This window comes from Dendrobates tinctorius, unplaced genomic scaffold, assembly GCF_039654945.1.
Source record: "Dendrobates tinctorius isolate UK_male_01 unplaced genomic scaffold, ASM3965494v1 ptg000060l, whole genome shotgun sequence".
NCBI lineage: Eukaryota > Metazoa > Chordata > Amphibia > Anura > Dendrobatidae > Dendrobates > Dendrobates tinctorius.
In genome coordinates, this window is record NW_027361728.1 from 27,602,175 (window position 1) to 27,627,144 (window position 24,970).

General features: G+C 43.4%; 1 protein-coding gene across 3 annotated transcripts in view; it reads left to right on the plus strand.

Annotated features, from left to right (window-relative positions):
• The window catches only part of TBL1XR1 (TBL1X/Y related 1), a 199,081-nt gene that overhangs the window by 86,926 nt on the left and 87,185 nt on the right, over positions 1-24,970 (plus strand). For all 3 annotated transcript variants that reach the window (XM_073578811.1, XM_073578810.1, XM_073578813.1), the window contains exon 2: positions 2,320-2,375. The gene's annotated coding sequence lies outside the window, so the exon portion shown is untranslated. The remainder of the gene's footprint in view (positions 1-2,319; positions 2,376-24,970) is intronic.

Below are 24,970 nucleotides of genomic sequence, written 5' to 3' on the forward strand. Positions count from 1 at the left end.
GACAAGACTTGAAAACTGCTGTTGACGGTCGCTCTCCATCTAATCTCAATGAGCTAGATAATTTAAAAAAAAAAAAAAAAAGTAGGAAACATTTCAGGCCTCTAGATGTGCAAAGCTGGCAGAGACATACCCCCAAAAGACTTGCAGAAGTAATTAGTGATGAGTGAGTATACTCGTTAGTCGGGTTTTCCCGAGCATGCTCGGGTGTTCTCCAAGTATTTTGCCATGCTCGGAGATTTAGATTTCGTCGTCTCAGCTATGTGATTTGCAGCTGCTATACAACCTGAATACATGTGTGGAATTCCCTAACAAACAGGCAACCCCCTCATGTATACAGCCTGTCCAGCAACCACAAATCATGCAGCTGAGGCGATGAAAACTAAATCTCCGAGCACGCAAAAATACTCAGAGGACACCCGAGCAACAAGTATACTCCGCTCATCACTAGTAGTAATTGCAGCAGAAGGTGATCTTACAAAGTATTGACTCAAGGGCTGAATACAAATGCACCTCACAACTTTCAGATATTTTTTTTAAATCTTATGTATCATTGCCTTTACACTATGCTACTTTTTGTGCAAATATGCTACTAATTGTGTTGGTATATTGCACAAAATACATCTAAGTTTGTGACAAGGTGACATGGTATGAATGCTTGTCTAGGCCCGGTATGCCAAAAAGTGGTACGAATGTCATCAATATGTAGCATCAGTGTTTGGTCAGAATAATTTTTTGACATTAGTGTTTTGTCAGTGATTTTTACTTATAAATTACAAATCTTCCCCGATCTGTTACAGTATAACTCAAGGACAGCACATGTATTGTACACTGATGCCATCCGTGTCCAGCCCGTGATTTTCAGGGACTCATAGTCTTGGTTACTTTCTGCCTGTGATTGCGGTAAAGAACAGACACAGACGGCAAAAAAAAGCAAAACATGGGCATATGAACAGCCCCATAGACTGCAATGGATACCTCGTCTGTCTGTGAAAGTCACAGGTAGCATAAGGAAGTGAAAATAAATGACACCTTGCATTTTTTTTTTTTTTCTAATTTGTAGTAGACCTCATTGTTTCTGAGATATTGACTTCAAAAATTGTGTAAATTTCTCGTTAAACCACGGGCAAGAACCAGATTCCTCTCTGAGGTCTTGTACCTCCCCACCATCCCATCACTGGCGACGGCCAGACTGTCACATGGGTGGAAAAAAATAGAATTACCCCCCCCCCCAACGCAGAGAAAATCAAAACAAGGAATCTCCTCATGATCTTGAGACATTGTTAGTCTCACGTGACCCTGCTGAGTAATCTTCCCTTAGGCACTGGGCTTTGTGGCAGCATGATTTAGTGAGTGCAGAGCCTTGTAACCCACAGGCAATGTGCTGAATGGTCTCCACGTGCACAAAGTCCTTTCCTGAAGATGAGATCTCAAAGCAGTCAGCAATCACTTCTGTATCTTGTGTTGACTGTAAATGCTCCGGAGTGAGAACAAAGCAGGATGACATTACACTGGAGCTGCCTGATTATGATTGGCTAACATCATGCAGGGGGATGAAGAACACGCCCCCAATGAAAGCTTTAACGCCCATTTGGACTTTACAAAAATTAACTTATTTGGTCCAATTATTTAGATTCATAAAATGTGTCCAAAGGAGAGGCAAAAAACTAAACGGCCGTGGAGTCAGTAAGCTAAACTCTCCGACTCTAAAGCACTGCACTGCTGAGCATGTCTAAAAAGTGTAGCAACTATTCATCTCCACTAAAAGCCGAGAGCCTTAGATCAGGAACAGTACATTTCATAACTTTCCCAAATTCCTATGAAAACATTTACAGCACATTCTGCACTGTACTACTCTACCCAATGTATTATATATTTTAGGAGTTGATCCATTTTATACAGACTCCACAGCCCTGAAGAAAAAAGACAAAATGTTTTGTACTACTATATGTTGGCATATCACTAGGGAATGCCATGATTTTGTGAATAGTTGGGGTCTGATCTCTGGACCACCATCAAACCTAAGAAAGATCGGGCTTCATTATATTTCCTCTCACAGTGATGCACCAGCCGGCTATCGTTCAGGCAAAAGCAGCATAGCCCTGTTCAAAGGATCCACTGCAGTCCTGTACATATCCTTCTGGCCAGGAGCACCGCTGTACATGGAAAGCTTAGGAACGCAGACTCTCCAGTCCGGGAATTCATGGTTGTTTCAGATGTTGCACCATCAAGTTATTGTATATCTTATTATGAAGTTAGGAATACGCCTTGAATGACATCTCTGTATCTCTAAAAGTTCATCTTCCTGTTCTGTTTTGTCAGGTATCGTGGCCTGCCCTTGTTTTTACACTGGCGCTTGCTTCCGACCGTTGCATGAGGTAATAATTATTTCTTATTACGGTATATTTAATTCTGTTATTACAAACTGGAGTGTGGTAGGAGTCTATATTGTATAGAAATGTTACTGTCTTCTTTTACTATGAATTGAGTGTTATATATGTTTTTGTTTGGAAGTGATAAGGTTTTTCCTTTTTATGGGAAAATGTTTTAGAAATGGCCTTCAAAAGTCTGTCACTTGATGTGTTTTTTTTTTTCGTATTACTCAAACAACCATTAAAATAAGAGATATCGGCACCAGTCAAGATAGAAATTCCATGGAAGGATGAACTGTCATCCCGTATGTGCGGTCTGATGCTCTGCATAAAGTGCTTAAATGTGCAAAATTGAAGAAAAAAAATGTGGCACTCGCCAGTTCAAATTCATGTGATCAAGTCCTTTATTTCAATCCCTGGGATTAGGACTAAAACATGATTTGCAGGTTACAGAGGCAGGGAGAGGCTGAGTGGACAACGGCCGTTTCGAGTCACAACGCCTCAACGGGTCCAGGGGTGTGTTTTTTTTTTTTTTTTTTTTTTTTTTTTCAATTTTGCACAAAATGATTTTATATCCTATACCCATATTGTAAAAGTAAACGATTGTTACATTGTGAAACTGCTACCTAGCACTTTGCATTCATGGACGGTTCATACACTGTTGCTTAAAAGTGTAATGTTTTGTAAAAATGCACCATCTGACTAAGCTGACACTAGGAGAACCTTAGATGCTTAGACTGCTGACATTTCGGTAAATGTACACAGTTTACATAAGTGAGTTTTATGCCTGTCACATAATCATCACGATGTGTTACAGGAAAAATATATCTGTACTGTTATCCAGTAGATCGAAAAATAATCAAAATTGAGTCCTCAGTAGTTGGTTCCTTCCAATAGGTAACTGGAAAAGTGGCTTTTGAGACTACTCTGCCTGATGAACTGCCTTGCTCATCTCAAAAGCTGCTATTCATGTTTATCAGCTTTTTACATAGCCATTAGAATAATCAGCTGCTGAGGCCTCTCAATTTTGATTAATTTTTCAGTACATGTGAAAATTTCCATGATCCATATTGCAGTTTGCAGTTATGAACACGAGCAATTGCATCGAGATGTTAAGCTAAATTCTACCGTCCATGAAACGCTGTCCCAGTGTGGACCATGGTGTTTGGACTGTCAGGACTTAAATTTAACAGCCTCATAGACACAAGATTTAAAAAAACAAAAACATGGACATCATGTTCTGTATCCAAACTTCATTTTGTGGATGTCTGAATTTCGCCTTTTTGGTAGGAAGCTACAACTTAATATTCCCCCCCGCTTCCCATCCCAGTGTAATGGTAGCAGTGCGCGTATATCCACCAATGTCTCTGATGGGTGGTGTGGCATGTAGGAGGTCCCTGTAGAGGGATAACGGGCTATGCTCACTCTTCCTGATGTCACTTGCTGCCTACATTTGTTCTGTCCTGGCATGCCGTAGTTAGAGGGGTTGTCCAGCAGTCCCCACTTCTCTGATGACAACGCATCTTCATGTGACACATGCACAATTGGCAGGTATTGCACTTCTGTGCAGTTTATTCAAATAGGTCATGTGCATTGTGTATCAGAAAAGCATTGGCAGTAATATAGCTGGAGTGGTTGAGAATGTGTTTGGCCATGATTGTTCACCATTCAGACTGACACACATTTTGGTTTTCCCAAAATTTTGCTTCTCCAGTGTTTTTAGATCTTTTAGATAGATGGTTCTGTGGTTACTGAAGTACAATTATCAGCATTTCATAAGTTTTACACTTGCATTTAGTTAATGTAAGGACCCAATATTTACATTGGAGAAACCCTTATTTCTCCTACGCCTCATTGGGGGACACAGACAGTGGGTGTTATGCTGCTGGCCACTAGGAGGACACTAAACCAGAAAAAAAGTTGGCTCCTCCCCTGCAGAATACACCCTCTCGCTGGCTGAGATTTCTCCAGTTCTTACTTAGTGTCTGTAGGAGGCACTTGGGTCTGGTTTCAGACCCCACCGTTTTTATTTTATTTTTTTAATTTTCTGTAAATTTTTATTCTTTAATTAACGGAGTGAATGGGGCGACGGTTCCTTTCTACGGCCCGCTCTCCGCCGAACCAACAACAGGCAAGCACGTGGAGTAACCCTTCACGTACACTTTCCTGCGACGAATGGGGCTGTATTCCTCTGACGATGGTTCCACGGATACGAGGGCAAGCGCAACAGGAGTGCATGGAGAAAGACCTGAACAGCGCTTTTTCTGATGCCCTGAATCATCCCCAGAGCTCTCCGTTCCCCTACCCAGAGGGAGGATCGATTGAGCGATACCCCCCTATAAAACCTCCTCCAGCTCTGTTACATCGCCTGGAGGATAAGACCGGACAGCGACGACCTGACTGAGCACAGGAGTGGAGGTATGGGGTCGGGTCCTTGTCCCTGGGAGAAGTGTGGACTTAGCGTCAGCGGCGGTACACTGGCGCCCAGTCGCGGCCCAAACCCCCTCCCCCCGCCCTTACCGCGGGTAGGCCAAAAATTTAGTCCCTGGCTTTTCCGGCCTGCTAGGCTGCAATTTGAATAGCGCCACCCGTGCTTATGTCACCGCCCCCTCCTCTTGGCGCCTCTCATACTCAACGAGATGCGAAATTCTAATCTCGGGGGCCATGTCTGTTACCTCTGCTGCAGTTAACCCTTCAGGAGCAGCCGAATACCGGGTGACGCCACAGGACCATCGTTTTTTCCTCCCGGGGGACATAGCACAGGACCATGGGTAAGGCCGGTTTCACATTAGCGCTTTTGAGCGCAGCGACGGCCTGCGCACGGCTGCCGCTAAGCCCTGCCCCTGCCGCGCCTCCGCTGGTAGCTCCGCCTACCGGCGCATGACGCTGCATGCGTCCTGCGTCCCCTATCTTTATCACTGGGGGCGCAGGCTGTGCGCAGTATGCGTTTGGCGGCGCATGCGTCCTTTTGACGGTGCGCCGACCTGCGCCAAACGCAACCTGTTGCAGTTTGGTTACGCTCGGCGTACCGTCAAAAAGGCGCATGCGCCACCAAATGCATACTGCGCACGGCCTGCGCCCCCAGTGATGCAGGACGCATGCAGCGTCATGCGCCGGTAGGTGGAGCTACCGGCGGGGGCGGGGCTTAGCGGCGGCCGTGCGCAGGCCGTCGCTGCGCTCAAAAGCGCTAATGTGAAACCGGCCTAAGCTGCATCTGCCCTCAGATTGAAGCTTAACCCCTTCCCGGCACATTCCCTGCAGCTGCAGTCAGACTCTGCCGTTAACCCTTTCTGGAGTGCTATGCCTCTAAGGAGGCTAAACGGGCTGCTAAGAAGCACACTGCGTTTTTACTACCTTGTGTACCACTTGCAGGTCGGCCTTACCCAGTGCACAAACTAATCCGTTATGCATGGACCGTGACCCGGCCTGTGCCCAAACTGCTCCCCGACCTGCGCTCCAACGTCCCTCGCAGCCGCTGCTCATGGGCCTCCTGCGTCTGGTACCCCTGAGTGGGCTGCGCCCCTGTCACGGTCGGTCGAGTCTCTGACCCAGACTATATTCTCCCTCCGGGAGCACTGTCTCTGGAAAAGCGGACCCATGGCGTATTCGCGCCTCAGCATCAGCGACTCCTGTCTCTCGCTCGCCCTCTCCTGAGGTTCACAGCAAGCATGACTCTGAATTCGTATCTGTCGTGTCAGCCCTCTGAATCCCCCATCTCTTCAAAAGTTGCTTGATTCTCTTATAGAATCAGTCAACATGATTCTAAAGTTAGATGAGGAAAATATTCCCGCTTCAGCACTCCCTATCTCATTTTAAGGAACAAGCGTGTGCGCTGGTTATTTACCAGCCGTCCAGTAAGATAGGGATCGGCCACATAAGTGGTTCACTGGGCAAAAGTTTACTCTGGCTAAATACCCTTTTGATCCAGACCTAATGAAGGTCGATTACAGTTCCCTCCAGTACACCCTACTGTACCGCGTCTTGCTTCTACAACGCTCCCATCTGTTTCTGAGGGTTCCTCAGTCAGAAACCCCTCCTATCGTCAAATTGGCTATCCTGCCCTTTTCAATTTTTTGGAAGCTTCAGGAGCGGCGTTTTTTTCCATCCTTTACGGCAGTTTAGGTCACTAAGGCATGGCCGCTTGGACAGAAGTCCTGATTACTTCTTTCCTGGGCACCAATCTTCCTCCGGAGGCAACCACTGTCGCCATCCAGATGCTTCACGCAGCGAACTTTGTAGTAGATGCTGCTTTTAATGCCGCCAATTGCACGGCTCAAGCTGCCGCTCATGCGATCTCCATTAGAAGAGCCCCAGGGCTCTGCGGCTGGTGGGCGCATGCCACATCTAAAAGATTGTTGATTTCTCCCCCCTTTTCAAGCGGGTCGTCTTTTTGGAGAGAGACTGGACCAGCTAATTTCTGATGATACAGCTCATTTCTGATACTACCGGAGGGGGAAAAAGTAAATTCCTTTCTCAACAAAGGGCTGTTCAGCCGTTTCGCAACCAACAGCCGACAATTTTCGATCTTCTCGCAACAATTCTGGTTGGTCCTCTTCTACCTTCTCTTTCGGATCAGGTCGGTCTCCGCGCGGAGACACAGGCTCCCAGATCTCATACAGACCTAACCGTTCTTGGAAACCCAGGCCTAGGGCTTCTGGATCTAGGGGAGCCATATCTCATTGATCTACCCAATGACGACAAATGGGTCAGGGAGCTGGTGTCCTCCGGATACAAGATAGTTTTCTTCTCCAACTCTGTTTTTCCTTTCCTTCCTTCGGGCTGTTAAGGGTCAGAGTCATCACTCTGGTCCCTCATCACGAAAGGTTCAGAGGATTTTATTCAAACCTTTTTGTGGTTACTAAGAAGGACGGGACGATGCGACCCATTCTGGATCTCAAACTGTTAAATCAGTTTGTCAGGGTACGGCGATTCCGAATGGAATTTCTCCGATCAGTTGTCGCTTCCATGGAAAAAGGAGAGTTCCTAGCATCCATCGACATCAAGGACGCTTACCTTCACATTCCGATCTGCCCGTCCCTCCAGCAGTTTCTGCGTTTTGCAATTCACAAGAAACACTTCCAGTTTGTTGCCTTGCCCTTCGGACTCGCCACCGCCCCCAGGGTCTTTACCAAGGTCATGGCGGCTGTCATGGCCATTCTCTACCCTCGGAGTGGTGGTGTTACCGTATCCGGACGACCTGCTCATCAAGGGTCCGTCTCTTCCAGCCTCCGAGGAATCCATGGATAACAGTAAATACACTCTCACCTGGGGTGGAACATAACCTTTGAAAAGTCTTTCCCAAAACCGGCTCAGCAGATTTCCCTTTTTAGGGATGATCTGGGACACTTCCTGCAGGTTGGTCATTCTCCCTCCAGGAGAGACCCAAGCCTTACATCAGGCAGCGTGACTGTTTTCTCACTCTATTCGTTTCGGCATGAGAGTTCTAGGAAAGTTGGTGTCAGCAATGGAAGCAGTTCCATTTGCACAGTTCTACTTCTGTCCCTTAAAACACACGTTGCTGTTAGCTTAGGACACGTAACTGTTCTCCCTGGACCGTTGGATCCCTCTGCCCCTACGGGTCAGGCCATCCCCCAGGTGGTGGACACTGAGGTCCTCCCTGAATCAAGGGAGGTCTTTTCTCCCAGTAAGATGGTTGGTAGTAACTACCGACGCAAGTCTCCTCAGCTGACGAGCTGTCATTCGTTGTCACACGGAACAGGGTCATTGGTCAACCCGAGAGTCAGCCTCCCCATCAACATTTTGGAGATGCAAGCGATCAGTTTAGCTCTACGGAGTTTCCACCGTCTCCTCGCAGGTCTCATCAAGTTCCAATCCGACAACGCCACGGATGTAGTGTATATCAGCTGCCAGGGAGGTACCCGGAGCAGGATGGCCGTGCAAGAAGCGAATCACATCCTCCATTGGGCCGAGCGTAGAAAATTGGCCGGCAGATTTTCTCAGTCGCCAAGGCATTGCCTCGGGGAAGTGGTCTCTTCATCCGGAAGTCTTTCAACAGATTTGTCATCGTTGGCGGACTCCGGATGTGGATCTCATGGCCTCAAGACTAAACAACAAGGTTCCTCGGTTCATTTCCCGATCACGTGTTCCATGCGCCATCGCAGTGGACGCTCTAGTTCTGCCATGGCACCGATTCCGGCTCCCGTACTTCTTCCCTCCTCTTCCCTTGCTTCTGAGGGTCATTAAGAAGATCAGAGCAGAGGCAGTACCAGTGTACCTTGTCGCGCCAGATTGGCCGTGCTGAGCATGGTATGCAGAACTAATATAACTAGTTGCCGACGTCCCCTGGCAACTTCCAGATTGCATGGATCTACACTCGCAGGGCCCGATTTACCACCAGAACTCCGGGGCCCTGTCTTTGACGGCGTGGCCGTTGAATCCTGGATTTTAGCACAGGCTGGGTTCTCTCACGACGTGATTTCCACCATGATTAGTGCTAGGAAGCCTGTGTCATGTACATCTATCACCGCACCTGGACAACCTTCTTTTCGGGGTGCAAGGATCATGGTCGATCACCTCTGGTTTTTTTCCATTCTGGCCATATTGGAATTCCTTCAATCTGATTTAAAATCAGGCCTCGTGCTTAGCTCGCAGGCCAAATTTCGCCCTTGTCAGCGCTTTTCCGACGCAGAATTGCCACCAAACTTCAGGTCAAGATGTTCATTCAGAGAGTTTTCCATGTGGCGCCTCCTTATAGAAGGCCATTGGAATCTTGGGACCTTAACCTGGTTCTCGGGGCCTTACAGGAGGGTCCTTTCGAACCGCCGCAGGACGTGTCACTGTCCGTCCTCTCTTGGAAGGTGTTTTTTTTTCTAGTGGCGATTACATCAATCAGACGAGCTTTGGAATTAGCAGCTCTGTCCTGACGTTCGCTATTCCTGGATTTTTCATCAGGGAAAGGTAGTTCTCAGGACATCCCTGTCCTTCCTGCCCAACTTCATCTCCTCTTTCCATCTCAACGAGGAAATTGTTTTGCCTTTCCTTTTGTCCGGCGCCAGTCCATCGCATTGAGAAGGCCCTCAACTCCCTGGGTGTGGTTAGGTCGCTGCGACGGTACATCTCGCGGACGGCTCCCACAAGTCAGATGCCCTGTTCATGCTTCCAGAGGGGAAGAGGAAGGGTCTAGCCGTGTCAAAGCAACGCAACGCTAGCCAGGTGGATTCCCCTGGCGATTCAGTAGTTCTACTGTATCAGGAACGCGCCTGTCCCTCTGGGGATTAAGGCGCACTCTACCTGGTCAGTGGGCGCCTCTTCGGCCATTCGGCACCAGGCCTCGACAGAACAGGTCTGCAAGGCTGCGACTTGTCCAGTCTGCATACTTTCTACAAAATATTACCAAATTCATTCTCAGGCCTGTCCGCAAGGCTGCGACTTGATCCAGCCTGCATGCCTTAACAAACATTGCCTAATTCATTCTCAGGTCTCTGCGGATGCAGCCTGCAATCGGCAGTACTTCACTGTTGACTCAGTGGTACATGGGGTATTAGCAGATGTATGCTCCCCACCCAGGGACTGCTTTAGGACATCCCACTCTGTGTCCCCCAATGAGGCGTAGATGAAATAGGGATTTATGTGTACTCACCGTAAAATCCTTTTCTCTGAGCCATTCGTTGGGGGAAACAGCACCCACCATGTTTAGCCTATTGGCTCACTGTAGCATTCTTAGGCTTTGACTTAGTTATGGTTATTATTGACTGTTTATGCTCCTCCTGCTTTTTTCACCGAACTGGAGAAATCTCAGCCAGCGAGAGGGGAGGAGCTAACTTTTTTTTCTGATTTACTTAGTGTCCTCCTAGTGGCCAGCAGCATAACACCCACTGTCTGTGTCCCCCAATGAATGGCTCGGAGAAAAGGATTTTACAGTGAGTACACAAATCCCTATTTTTTTTTTTCCAAGACTTCTGCATTTTGCCCTGGCATGCTGACCATCTGCTTCTGTACCAAATCTTTCCTTATGACAACCCATCCTTGCCTGATCAGTGCCTGGAGTTATCACAATTTTTGTGTTTGTTGACTATGGGTTCTCAATGTGACTCAGATTTGGATAGTTTCCTTGCTATGGATCCACAATTTAAATATTGTAATTCACTGAGCTACTTTAAAAAAAAAAATCACTGGAAAAAGCATTGCCCGTTACCTCACTGCTCCTGTATCTCTTTTTCATGGCAGTCATCTTAGGCAAAGTTGTGCGTAAGCACAGTCCCTTGGATAAAGACTCCACACATGAATGGTCTGAGGATACTTTACCTTTGGTATGACACGGGACTTGTGCGCTCACTCTTCTCCGTACAATCATTTTTCCATATGTCCCAAACTTTGTGAAAACCCCAAATTTTGTTTGTCTCTGAAGTTTTGGCTGTAATGTATGCTCTACTTCACATTCATTGTTTCAGCGTGGTCTTCTGTTTACTTATAATTTCTTAAATCTCTCATGTGACTGTCAGCCAAGCACTGGCCTTAACACTATACAGCAAGAGACTGCCAGTGATTGGCTGCAGCAGTCCCGGGGGTTGTGCAGCACGTGATCTTTGCAGCCAAGGTAAAAAGACAGACCTGCAGGGAGAGGGTCAGAGTAGCAGTGATGGAATGTCTGGGATGATGTGGGTAAATGGCTCAGTGGTTAGCTTTGTTGCTTTGCAGCGCTGAGGTCCTGGGTTAAAATACCACCAAGGATAACATCTGCAAGGAGTTTGTATGTTCTCCCCATATTTGCGTGGGTTTACACCTGGTGCTCCGCTTTCCTCCCACACTCCAAAGACGTACTGATGGGGACTCTAGATTGTGAACCTCAGTGGGACAGAGTTAATATCTATAAAGCGCTGTAGAATTTATGGCGCTATATAAGTTTAATAAAATAAAAATTAATATACATTAAGCTTAGCTATTTTTTAAATTAGTGCTATTTCAATATAATAAACCAATATGATTCGCTATATTCCTCCTAGTGAGGAGAAAGTGATCAGAAATAAGCACAATGACCAAAAGTTAAGAAAATATAAATTGCATTCTTTTTTAGTACACAATATTAAATATAAAAGTGACAAGTTGTAAAAATATTTGAATAAATCACAAAGTAAATAAAAAAACATAGTAAACATATATACCTACCTATAAATAATGAAAAAAACAAAGCAAAAGTACGCGTATTTGAAATCGCTGTTACGGAACGTCACAACAAATGCTAATAATGATAGGATCTCTGAAACTGTCATCATTTCTTGCAAAAAATCAAGCTGTCATACAGCTCCATCAGCCGAAAAATAAGTTAGTTCTCAGAATAAAGCGATGGTAAAATAATCCTTTCTATAAAATAGTTTGTGTAAAAGCACCAAAATATAAGACTTGTGTTTTATCACTAATCGTACTGACCCGAAGAAGAAAGCGACTTTATCAATTTTACAATGCTCTAAACGGCATTAAAAAAAAAAAAAAAAAAACCTAAAAAACAATTCCTGCATTGTTGGTTTTTGTTCTGCCTCCCTAAAATCGGAATAGAAAGCGATCAAAAAATGCCATGAGCCCGAAAATGCTACCAATAACATCAACTTGTCCTACAAATAAACAAGCCATCACATGACTGTCAGCAGAAATATGGAAAAATTAAAGCTCTCAAAATATGGGGATGCCAAAAAACAAGTTTTTGAAAATAAAAAAAGTTTCTATTTAATGTGTGACAACAGCCGTACACTGCTGAACAGAGGCCAGACGGAGTCTAAAGTATCTCTGCTTCCTCATAGTGAATGGATCCCTCTGTGGTTTCATTTGAATTGCGTCACTCAGATTTAAAGGGAAACCCCAATGTAAGTGCTCAGCGTAGAGCGCAAGATAAATATCCAAATTATGTAAAATGTTCCCAATGAAGGCTTCATCTCAATCCACAAAAAGGAAGTCCCCACTCAGGTCTGTCATCTGTTAATGGAAATATAAGGTGTTTCTACGTTACTGGTTCTGGAAAAGCAAAATGGCCCTCGCCGCCTCCCCCTCCACCACCACCACCAAAAGAAATTCATCAAATTCTGTGCTCCAAAATCCAAATGTTCCCTCCTATAGTGTTCACACGTTTGGCATTTCTGTTGCAATGAGAGCGTGCCTAATTTACGAGTGTATTAGCTGGGCACAACGTACTGGTCATTACAATGGCAGTTTGCAATTTTCACTCGGTGGCATCCACTGCTGCTTGGCACCCTCAAACCAGTCCAGCAAAATGTGAACGCCAGTATGGCGCTTCTTCCCATCTGAGCTTTGAACTGTGCCTCAGAAGTAGTTTTCAACCACATATGGCATATTGGCGTAAACAGGAGAAATTGCACAACAAATTTGAGTCCATTTTCTCCTGCTATCCATGTGAAAATAAAACAACGGTGCTAAAATAACATTTCGAGGGCCCCCTGATCAAAGACATCCATTTCCTAGCCTTCCTCTTCCTGACACTAGTGGCACCAAGAACCCCCATTAAAGTTTCCCCATAGAAATATGAGGTTGCCACCTTCAGTATTCACACGTTAGGTACTCCCACCACACCATCGCATCCAGCTTCAAGCATCTCCTTTGGATGTATCATCCTATACCAAGGCCAATAATATGCTAGTGCAATGCTGCTCACAAAAGTTGCCCTATGGACACCTGCTCTTCATAGCTGAATGCCAGATCTTGTGCTAATGGATATTTAATAAAAAAAAAAAATAGTGGAAAATTGGAAAGCTGCTTCCAATCCCAGGCATTGAGAAAGTTTAGCAGAAATTTTTCAAAGTTATCACCACATAAAGTGACCAGTCGGATCTTTAAAAATGGGGCTTTGTCAGTAAGGGAGGGTATAACAAGTACTTTTGCTGTGTAAACTCATTAACAGTTTGATATCTGGGCTTTTTATTTTGTGCTAATGTTCTTAGTCTTTACAAAGGGGGCGTTACAGTAAAGAACAGATTTTAATCATGTAAAAATGCAAGTCATCCCCCCCCATCCCCATTAAAGTTAAGAAAATACCAGACGTGTGTGTTTGCATACTGCATATTATTTTTAAGAGTGCAACCTATCAAAAATATAAGGTTAACGCGATTTGGTAATTGACTTAAAAAGAAAACAACAATTGAAATAAAAAGTCATCATACGTATGGCACCTCAAATTGGTATCTATAAAAGCCACAGAGCGCTATATACTTCTCCTCTGACTGTTCCACTCCTGGTTTTGACTTACAAATACTGACCAAATAATAAGCACAGTTGGCAGGAGAGTTCTATAAATCCCATTCACTTTGCAAGAACTATAAGACGCACCTTCAGAAACTCACCAAAATTTCATCGTGGGAACGTAGCCTACAGGAAAGCTCACCAGGTTTTTGCTACCCCATATGAAAAGAAGGGCTGAATAATTTAGGTAGGGGGCCCGACGTTATGAATAATAGAAAAATAAACCCTAAAATCAAATGCGTATGAGAATGTTAGGGGCAGAGACCCTGGTTCCAGGAATGTCACTTACTGGGCTGTTATATTTTTTTTAATTTTGTGGTTTTCTCTGCTGCAAATCAACCAGTGCTCTGAATGCTGAGCTCTGTTTAACTCCGCCCACACCGCAGACTGACCGCTTTCTGTGTACATTGCATAGGCAGAAAGCTACCTGTTGGTGGGGACGGGGTTATACAGAGCTTATGAACATGAAAGACTACGTGCCAGCAGGTTTACATGTCACCAATGATGATCTGCTGCTGATAAAACTGTGATCTCCTAGATTGTAAGCTTGCGAGTAAGGCCCTCACTCCTCTTGGTATCTGATCTATGTAATTATTATTCTGTAATGTCTTTGTCTGTACAAGTCCCCTCTAAGTGTAAAGTTCTGCGGAATATGTTGGCGCTATAGAAATAATTTTATTGTATTAAAATTACAGCAAATGGATCAGTTAGTGATACATTGCTGGAATCGGGGTCTTTGTCCCAACATCCTACTCTCAGATGGGGTAGCAAGAGCCTGCTGAGAAATGCCCTTATAATATGTCACCACCTAATATAAAATAGAAATCGCTAAATCTTGCAGCTTTCATTCTGGTCACTGAATTCCATAGTAACCTTATGAGTCCCGTTGTGTAGAGATCACTTCAGTGTAGCTTTATTCAGAAAGTGTTACATATGAATGATTTTAGCTTCTGTTCATGATAATCATTCTGGAAACGTTCTTACTACCCTTGTCTAAAAAAACTGCATGTTGTACGTGAAAGATTTCTGCCAAGATTGTAATTGATGGTTCGTGTTGGTTTGTCATGCTTAAATGGAATCTGTCACCACACTTGACCCATCTAAACTATTAATATGGGCATACAGGTTATAAACTGCTGAAAAATGTCATCCCTGTATGCCTCATATCAGATTTCTTCTTGATAAATCATCTTGTATCACTTCATGTAAATGAGCTCTTCGAGGCTATGGGGAGGATGCTGCCTTGAAGAGAATTCTGCCTCCAGATAATGTTTTACATGAAAGGGAGTTACCAGTGTGAGACAGGTAACTAACACAAAACAGGAGAAATTAACTGTCTTCTTGCAAACACATTATTTGCTTCTCTCTGCGCTATTGTACTGTCTGCCTGGGAGCAGCTGGAAGCTGAGAGGAACATGTAGATCTGTCATTTAGAGCAGGATCACACTAACGTGTGTGATGCGAAAAACTCGCACGAGTCTCTCGCGTCAAAACCCAGCGGCACTCAGGATCGAAGCAACGGCTGCAGCTCTGGTCCTGAGTGCTGGCGGCAGCGCCGGGTGTTGATGCGAGAGACTCTTGCGAGTTTCTCGCCTCACACGTTTGTGTGATCCCGGCCTTATAATCACACACAGCTCTGCAGTGAGATCAGGAGAGCAGAGAGCTGCCATTTACACATCATGCTGATGACAATTACGCATCACACTGGTAACCCCCCCCCCCCCCCCCTTCGTGCAAAATAAGCTCTGGAGGCAGTTCTCTTCCAGGCACCATCCACCCCAGAGCCTGACAGAGGTCATTTATATAAAGTGATAAAAGATGTTTTATCAACATCAAGGTGTCTGATATGAGGCATACAGACAGGGCCGGCTCCAGGTTTTCGTGTGCTCTGGGCGAAATCATCTCGGTGGGCCCTGTTATCACATACTGTGATCCATGATGCACAGATACGGCAGAAAAATATAGGTATAGTACAATGCCATTACATGAGTGATCTGTTGTAAATTCTGCAATGGCTGAGAAACTGGACAGTATAGTCCTCCTTACAGTATGAGCCCCATGTATTGCTCCATACTGTATATGAAGGGCCCCATATATTTCTCTATATATAATGGGCCCCATACAGTATATGCTGGGCCCCATATAATGCTCCAAACATTTAGGATGTGTTTCCACGGTGAATAAACGCTGCGGATTGGACACTGTATACAGCCGCAGCGTCCAACCTGCAGCGGTCAGATGTTACAGCATAGTGGATGGGATTTTATGAAATCCCATCTCCACTATGTGTGCAGGGACGCCTCTGACTTCTTCCCTGCGTAATCTGACATGCGGCGCATCTTTCCAGATTGCAGCATGTCTATTTATATTGTGGACATGTGCGGCGTCCAAAGCGCTGCTGGAAACTGACCATGGAAATATACCCTTAAAAACAAAAAATAAAAAAATAACACAGCACTTGGAGAATCATAATGACAGGTCAGTTTTAGCATTTAGTGAACCTAGCAAAAAAGCCAAACAAACGTGAGATTATGCTTTTTTTTGCAATTTCACCGCACTTGGAATTTTTTCCCCTTTTTTGAGTACACGACATAGTAAAACCAATGATGCTTTTTAAAAGTACAACTCGTCCTGCAAAAAATAATCCATCACATTGCCATATTGGCGGAAAAATAAAGTTATGGCTCTGGGAAGAAGGGGAACGAAAACGCAAAACTGAATAAAGCTTTGGTCCCTAAGGGGTTAAAGAATTCTAGAAAATACCACTGGCTGTGATGGCATATTTGAATACACTGGAAATCTGGATTACAGCTGGAAAAATGTTTCTAAAAATGTAACATTTGGAACATATATCCTAAAAAACATGATTTAATGCACCTGAATAAGAATTTGGGATTTGTAGAACACTTCCACCTTGAAACTATTGCCTCTCGAGGAGAAAGCTGCCACTTGTAGTAGTCTACATGGCGGTATATGTAGTGCCCACACTGTATTCTACTGTAAGGGTCTCTGCCTGCAACACTAAAAAAACAAAAACTAATGTGTGTCAGTCGGCCATACCCTCACGTTCTTGCCTTTTGTAAAAATACGGATGCAGGGTCCCTTTTTTAGAGTGTGTGTGTGTGTATATGTATATATATGTATATGTGTATATATATATATATATATATATATATATATATATATATATATATATATATATATATATATATATATATATATATATACACACATTCATTTTTATGAACATGGTAACTCATTTTACAACTTCCAGTGAAGGCACTGTTGTCTGCTCACTGGCACTAGTAGGTTTACCCCATAAGGAATGGTTCATGTAGTCTTCTCTTGTCTGCATTATGGCTTCTGTCTCTATGCCCTTGTATCCTCAGATATAAACCTTATAAGGGAAACATGAACATGACTGCTTACACCAAGGCTATTCCCACAATCGCGTGTGTGAGTAGTCTCCCAACACCAAACATGTTGGATAGCTGACATCTAAAGCTCAGGATCTAGGTTTCCCAGTATATCGTCCAGCGATTGCAAATGTAGACGGAAAGACTTGGCCTCCCTGCTAACCTGCCCAGATTGCATGGCATGAACTGTTACAGTGGCACTACAGTTCTAGTCCTGCAGGGCTGAAAGGCCACAAAGCTTCCTTTTCTGTGTTCCCCAACTAATGAGCAGGTTCTGGTTGCATCTTTGACTGTGGAAAGTGTTCTTGCAGTGAGCGTTCCCTGCTGTAGTCCTCTGCGCTCTCTGCAGCTTGTTTACACTGTGGCATGCTGCGGGGAGGATGCCAGCTGCTTATTGAACCAACAGGAAATTCTAGGAACAAATGAACCTTTTCTGTGAATGCGGCGTAAATCCAGCAAGTTTATTTGTGAACGTGACTGTGTGTTTTTAATTAAGTACGCATTTGTAACTCAGTGTAGAAGAAAGTATCAGTCACTGCAATAAACAGTCATTCCTAAAGTCTGTCTCTGAAGCTGTGCTTGAAGGGGTTGTCTATTTTTAAAACTTTTTTTTTCAGAAGGTTTATGCTGTATAAAATGGCAACCAAAGCAGGTACTGGCTCCTGCTGGGTCTACACTGCCTCTTCGCCACCACTTCGATCTCTGATAGGCTACAGCAATGATGTAACATTTACGGCTCATGTGAATAGCTAATGTTGTTTAATTTTATTAGTTTCAATGATGAGGCTGTCCTGTGAATTTAGTCTGTCAATATGTCCTATTGGAGCATATGGATGTCATAAAGATCCATTTATGTCAGCTGCTATGGCAGACCCTAACAGTCCAAGCCTTACATGGTTGAATAACTGACTTGTATGGCCGGGCTGCTGATCACGGGGTGAGGAACCCTGGACGCTGAGTGACGCCAGTTTGTACAGGGACCACCAGATCTCTTGACTGGCATACTTTGTCTCCTGACCCAAACTCGGTTATATATATATGCCATGAGACTGCTGTTGTCACATGCACTGGAGTAGTGTGTTTGGCATTTGCATGTCTATGGGCTGAAGAAAGTTGAAAGGGGAAAATCCTTTATTACAAAGCAGTATAATACTGTCCTTTTGTGTGTGTGATACATCTATTTGTGTGTATTGAATAGCGGTGATTATGTGCATGTGTGGCTGAACTTATTACATTTTTAAACTATTGGTTGCCACTATGAATGTTTTTCTCCACGTGATGAAAAATTTTGTTTATCCTTTGATTTTGTATTTCCTTATACCCATCCCTGAACTACATACCTCATCCACCTCACTGGTTCTCCTTTCTTCCTCCATGGCTCTTGAAAGCAGGGCTGTGGAGTCGGTGCTCATTTTGGTGGAGTCGGTATAAAATGGACCGACTCCGGCTCCTAAAATATATAATAAATTGGGTACAGAAATTCAATGCATAATGTGATGAATATTTTTTCATAATTTGGGAACGTTATGAAATGTCCTATAAATGGCTGTTCTATTCCTGATCTAAGGCTACATTCACACACAGCGTTTTTCCTGCGTTTTTTGAGGATACGTTTTTCAGCTGCAAAAGTAGATCAGCTTTTTAAAAAACCGCATCACCTGAAAGGTTTTTGAGCTCATAGATAATGTTTTCAATAGCAAAAGCAGAGCAGATTTCTAATCTATCTATCCATTTATCCATATCTGTCTATCCATATCATATCTTATCTGTACCAAAAAGAATGAAAGCTGGGTAGCACACAGACTAACACTCCTTTTTTTTTTTTTTTCTTCATAGCACCAGTCAGGTACACCGCATAGCTGCCCCAAAAAATGCCCAGTAACACATCAACATGAATTGATAGTTGGAATAAATAGACTGCATTCATCACCACATCTTAAGGTGCAGGCTTTATTTTCAAGTTTAGGGGTGTGCAGTATGAGGTTCTGCAGCAGCTGAGGTGTGCAGTATGAGGTTCTGCGGAACAATATCAGGCTCTGCCCCCCCCCCCCCCCCCAGGTTTGATCCTGGCTACGCCCATGGTGTGAATGTAGCCTGAGGACCTAGGCTTTGTCTTAGCTGAGAAGTCATAGTGTGTGTATATGTATGTATGTATATATGTATGTATGTGTATATATATATACAAACTTTTGGTCTGTACTAATAAAATATATATATATATATATATATATATATATATATATATATATATATATAATTAGTACAGACCAAAAGTTTGGACACACCTTCTCAAAAAGTTTTCTTTATTTCCGTGACTATGAAAATTGTAGATTCACTCTGAAGGCATCAAAACTATGAACTAACACATGTGGAATTATTTATTTAACAAAAAAGTGTGAAACTGAAAATATGTCTTATATTCTAGGTTCTTCAAAGTATCCACCTTTTGCTTTAATTACTTCTTTGCACACTCTTTGCATTCTCTTGATGAGCTTCAAGAGGTAGTCACCAGAAATGGTTTTCACTTCACTGGTGTGCCCTGTCAGGTTAAGATAAGTGGGATTTCTTGCCTTATAAATGGGGTTGGGAACATCAGTTGTGTTGTGCAGAAGTCTGGTGGATACACAGCTGATAGTCCTACTGAATAGACTGTTAGCTGCTTTTTTCTTGCCATAATACAAATTCTAAGTAAAGAAAAACAAGTGGCCATCATTACTTTAAGAAATGAAGGTCAGTCAGTCTGAAAAATTGGGAAAACTTTGAAAGTGTCCCCAAGTGCAGTGGCAAAAACCATCAAGCGCTACAAAGAAACTGGCTCACGTGAGGACCGCCCCAGGAAAGGAAGACCAAGAGTCACCTCTGCTGCGGAGGATAAGTTCATCAGAGTCACCAGCCTCAGAAATCGCAGGTTAACTGCAGTTCAGATTAGAGACCAGGTCAATGCCACACAGAGTTCTAGCAGCAGACACATCTCTACAACAACTGTTAAGAGGAGACTTTGTGCAGCAGGCCTTCATGGTAAAATATCTGCTAGGAAACCACTGCTAAGGACAGGCAACAAGCAGAAGAGACTTGTTTGGGCTAAAGAACACAAGGAATGGACATTAGACCAGTGAAAATCTGTGCTTTGGTCTGATGAGTCCAAATTTTAGATCTTTGGTTCCAACCACCGTGTCTTTTTGTGACGCAGAAAAGGTGAACTGATGGACTCTACATGCCTGGTTACCACCGTGAAGCATGGAGGAGGAGGTGTGATGGTGCTTTACTGGTGACACTGTTAGGGATTTATTCAAAATTGAAGGCATACTGAACCAGCATGGCTACCACAGCATCTTGCAGCGGCATGCTATTCCATCCGGTTTGCGTTTAGTTGGACCATTTATTTTTCAACAGGACAATGACCCCAAACACACCTCCAGGCTGTGTATGGGCTATTTGACCGAGAAGGAGAGTGATGGGGTGCTACGCCAGATGACCTGGCCTCCACAGTCACCAGACCTGAACCCAATCGAGATGGTTTGGGGTGAGCTGGACCGCAGAGTGAAGGCAAATGGGCAAACAAGTGCTAAGCATCTCTGGGAACTCCTTCAAGACTGTTGGAAGACCATTTCCGGTGACTACCTCTTGAAGCTCATCAAGAGACTGCCGAGAATGTGCAAAGCAGTAATTAAAGCAAAAGGTGGCTACTTTGAAGAACCTAGAATATAAGACATATTTTCAGTTGTTTCACACTTTTTTGTTAATTATATAATTCCACATGTGTTAATTCATGGTTTTGATGCCTGCAGAGTGAATCTACAATTTTCATAGTCATGAAAAGAAAGAAAACTCTTTGAATGAGAAGGTGTGTCCAAACTTTTGGTCTGTACTGTATATATGTAATCGATATTACATAGTGTATTACACATTTACAATTTATTAGTTTTTTGTGTTCTAAAGTTGTATTCCAATAAATAGATATTATGTTCTATCTAAATATCTTGATTATTGTATCATAAAAATGATTAAATGTCTGATGTTCACGTTGTACTACAATAAATTTTTCACTTAAATATAAGCAATATATGTGGGAGTCGGTGTAAGGGAAATTGAGGAGTTGGAGTCGCAGGTTTGGCTTACTGACTCCACAGCCCTGCTTGAAAGGATGTGTGTCACGTGCTGGGCAGCAGCCATCTGATCATAGTGTCTCAGCACCAGATCGTGTGTTGTATGTGAAGAGAGAAAAATTACAGGACTACCTTGCATTAGAGGGGTATGCAGGCAGCTCTTGATAGTCAATTGCCTACTACTGAGCTTTAGGGCTCATGCAGGCGAGCGCATAAATGGGACGTTTGCTATTTGATTTATAATTGGACAGCACACTGACCAATGTTTATTCAATTGGGGTCAACAGATGAATGACTCTTCTCGTGGTCTGACTGTCCATAATAATTTTTTATTTCTTGGCATACACTTCTTTCTATTGAGCCACGGATGAGACTTGCCCATTCCAGTCTATGGCTATGTTTTAAAAGAGAGAAGAGGAAATAAACTCTGATCCCATGCATCTGTCGGCCATCCGATTTTTACAGATAATTTGTATTATAACCCTAAAAAATTGATCCTCTCCCGACTGAGTCCATCGCCCTGATCTCACTCCTGGTTTTTTAGGGATTCGCACAGAAGCCATGTCTGGAAGCCACCAACCTTGCAGAGCAGAGTCTGTCCGAAGCCTGAGCTGCTAGAAGTATTCTGCGTGTCAGTTACTCATTGACGTGGTTTTCTTCTGTGGTGCTCAGCTTTTGTGCTCCTTTCCCACTGAGGACAGCATTCGAGGCATTGTGCGGCTGGTCATCACACAGATTTTGCTGCGGAATATGCAGTAAAATCTGCACAAACATCAACGTCAGAATGTAACCAACATGGGTGTCTCTTCTCTTCTAAAAGTCTATTGTTTGTGTTTCAGTCCAGCTTTTGCTTTTTGTGTTGTGGTTTTTTTTTTTTTGTAATTTAGGGTTTTGTTAAATATTTGACACTTCTTTAGAGGTGATCTCTTCTCAATGCAGGAGTCGTGCTCTCTGCTGTGAATGAGTTAGTGTAATCCTATCTGGAGTAGTATGAAGACTGAATGCATAACTGGAGGCTTGAATTGTTGTCATAGCAACTGCTTCAGTACTTGGCGATGACCTTTGGATACCGTCTCCATTTCTATCCAGATCCAGCATATTCTCTAAATCTAGTCAGAGAGAACTGATGTCTAAGGCACCATGAATCATATGGAAGCCTGGCTGTACTGTATTTCTGAAACTTTCTTACTCTTCTCGTTTTAGCGCAGACTTTCTGTAGAGTCCATCATGCAGTGCTGCCCCGGGTAGAATGGCGTACCGCTGATACAGTGCATTTCACCTCTGAGTAGGGAAGTCCTAACCAGTAGGAGATGCTGGATCCAAGTAGCACTGTCTCCATAGACTTTACGGTGCACTTGTATGTGTCAGGCTTTGGATCTATGATTGTGTCACGTATGTTTGACTCTGAAATGCTGCAGCATTTCACAAAAGAAATAAGCGTACTTTAAAAGCCCACTGGTGACTTTCCTCCGCCCACTCCACTTGAGTGACCGGTCTCTGTGTGCGTGTTTTGGGAGAGACCTTTTAGTCTGCAGTGGGTGAGGAAGAACCACAAGGAATTGGTAATATGAAATGATGTAGCATTTAGGAGTCAAACATTCATGGCTGAAAGACAGTCAGTGTCTGATACATGGATCGGGCAGCATTTATCCGCTGTCACGTTCTCTTTATTTTAGCCATATACTTCAATATTAAAATATTGTAATATTGTGCAAGCTAGGAAGTCCGTTGTCTTTTATAGCTGCTTAAAGAGAAACTTGCGACCTTTGACCTAGCTAAACTATTAAAATGTGCATACAGATTATAGACTGCTGAAAACAGTCCTCCCTGTGTGTCGTCTCAGACGCGTTGTTACTGAGAAATCATCTTTTATTACTTTATATAAAAGTGACATCTTCCAGGCTCTGGGGCGGATGGTGCCTGGAGTATAACTCTGCCCGCAGAGCTTATTTTAAATATAAGGGGGAGTTACCAGTGTGATGTGTATTGGTTACCACTGTTACCGGTGTGATGTGTAATGGCCACTCTCTATTCTCCTGATAACTGGAACATCTTGCTGGCTCCTCACAGCACATGGGGTTGCAATATTGTTGCATTACAGCAGAGCTTGGGGAGAAGAAAAAATGTTTGCAAGAAAACTAATTTCATTTCTCCTTTTCTGTGTTGGCTACTTGTCTCGCACATGGAACGCCTCCTTCATGTAAAGTAGTCTATGGGGACAGAGTTATCTCCAGGCACCATCCTCCCCGGAGCTTGGAAGAGGTCACTTATAAAAAATGATAAAAGTTGATTTCTCAGTAGCAGCACATCTGAGATGATACACATGGAGGACTGTTTTCAGCAGTCTATAGCCTGTATGCCCATTTGAATAGTTTAGATGGGTAAAATGTGGTGGTAGATTCCCTTTAAATTACACCAGCCAGAACACTGGTGTTTGGAATCGCTGCAACTATAATTGACATGTCTAGAAGTAAATTATTTAGCCAATACGTTTAAAGGAATTACTCCCGACATCAATGTGGTCCTACAATTATGTACACGTATATTTTGTCGATAGTTCCAATATACAGTAATCTCTTTTTAAATCTCTCCATTTTGCACTTATTATTCCCCCTAAGGATCACCCACCAGTTACCATTGGAAATATGTTTATAGAGGTTAGAGTGCTCATAGTCGATCATGCCCATGCAGTGTCTCTCTCTGCTATTCTGGCAGCATAGTCGTGCTCTGTCTAGAATTGGAGTTTCTACTATGAGGAATGAAGTAACAGAAAGGGGCAGAGCCTCCCACATTACAGCGCTGAGTTCGTATCAGGAAGCGGCCGTATACCTGTGCAGTGTACTGCAGGATGTATACTGGGGGCTGGCAGAAAAGATATACTATAGAATGGGGATGGATATATATATATATATATATATATATATATATATCTCTCTATCTCAAATGCCGCTTTATTGTTGCATATGGCAGAGGATTATCATCTGCTTTGGGCATTAACAGAGCAGCATTTTCAGTTTCATAAAACTGACCTGTTAGCGGAAAATGAGCACAGCTCTGCACTGCTGTTAAGTGAAGGAGAGTTGAGCTCTGAGTAAAATTACACAGGCACCTATACTGATGTAGATGGCAAAAGATCAGAATAATCAATTTAGCATGGTATTGTAATGTAGCAGAGTGCATGTAATCAGAAGGTGAATTCTACAATTAATCAGAGTTGTCATCAAGCTAAACTAAGGTAGGGATAGTCAGATGCATCCAGGAAAGGGTTGCCGGAAAGTAGTTTCAGCAGATAAGAATGGGACCACCAGTTCAGCGGGATGCACTGTGCGGAAGATGGAGATGCCCATTTTATCATGAGTCTGCACCTCGCATGTTGTGCCGTTTACAATGTGAGGATTCACAAGTCTGCAGTCAGTGATCAGATTTTCATGAATTACTCTTAACAATAAATTTGAAAATTGCGATTGTAGGAATAACCTTTTAAAGACAGTAAAGAAATAACATGCCAGAATTCTAATTTTTCAGTAATCTTATCTCAAACTGCAATAACAGATTAAAATGTCAAACGGTGCCCTAAAATACCATTTAAACCACCTCTGATCTTGCGTGATAAGACTTGGGTTATGCAATAACTCTTTGTAGCACTCCTGAATGGACTGCAGCTAAAAATCAAAGCAATATATTGAGTTATATGTGTGGAGTACAACTTATTTTAATAAAATAAATTGGTAGCACTACAATACGTCAGTATATTGTTGGCCTAAATGACCTCGATTACATTTTCACAAACTGAATCTGTCCTTCTGCAGTCAACACATTATGCTGCTTGCAATGATTTTTCATTTAATGGACAGCTACAGTTATAGCTTTGCAG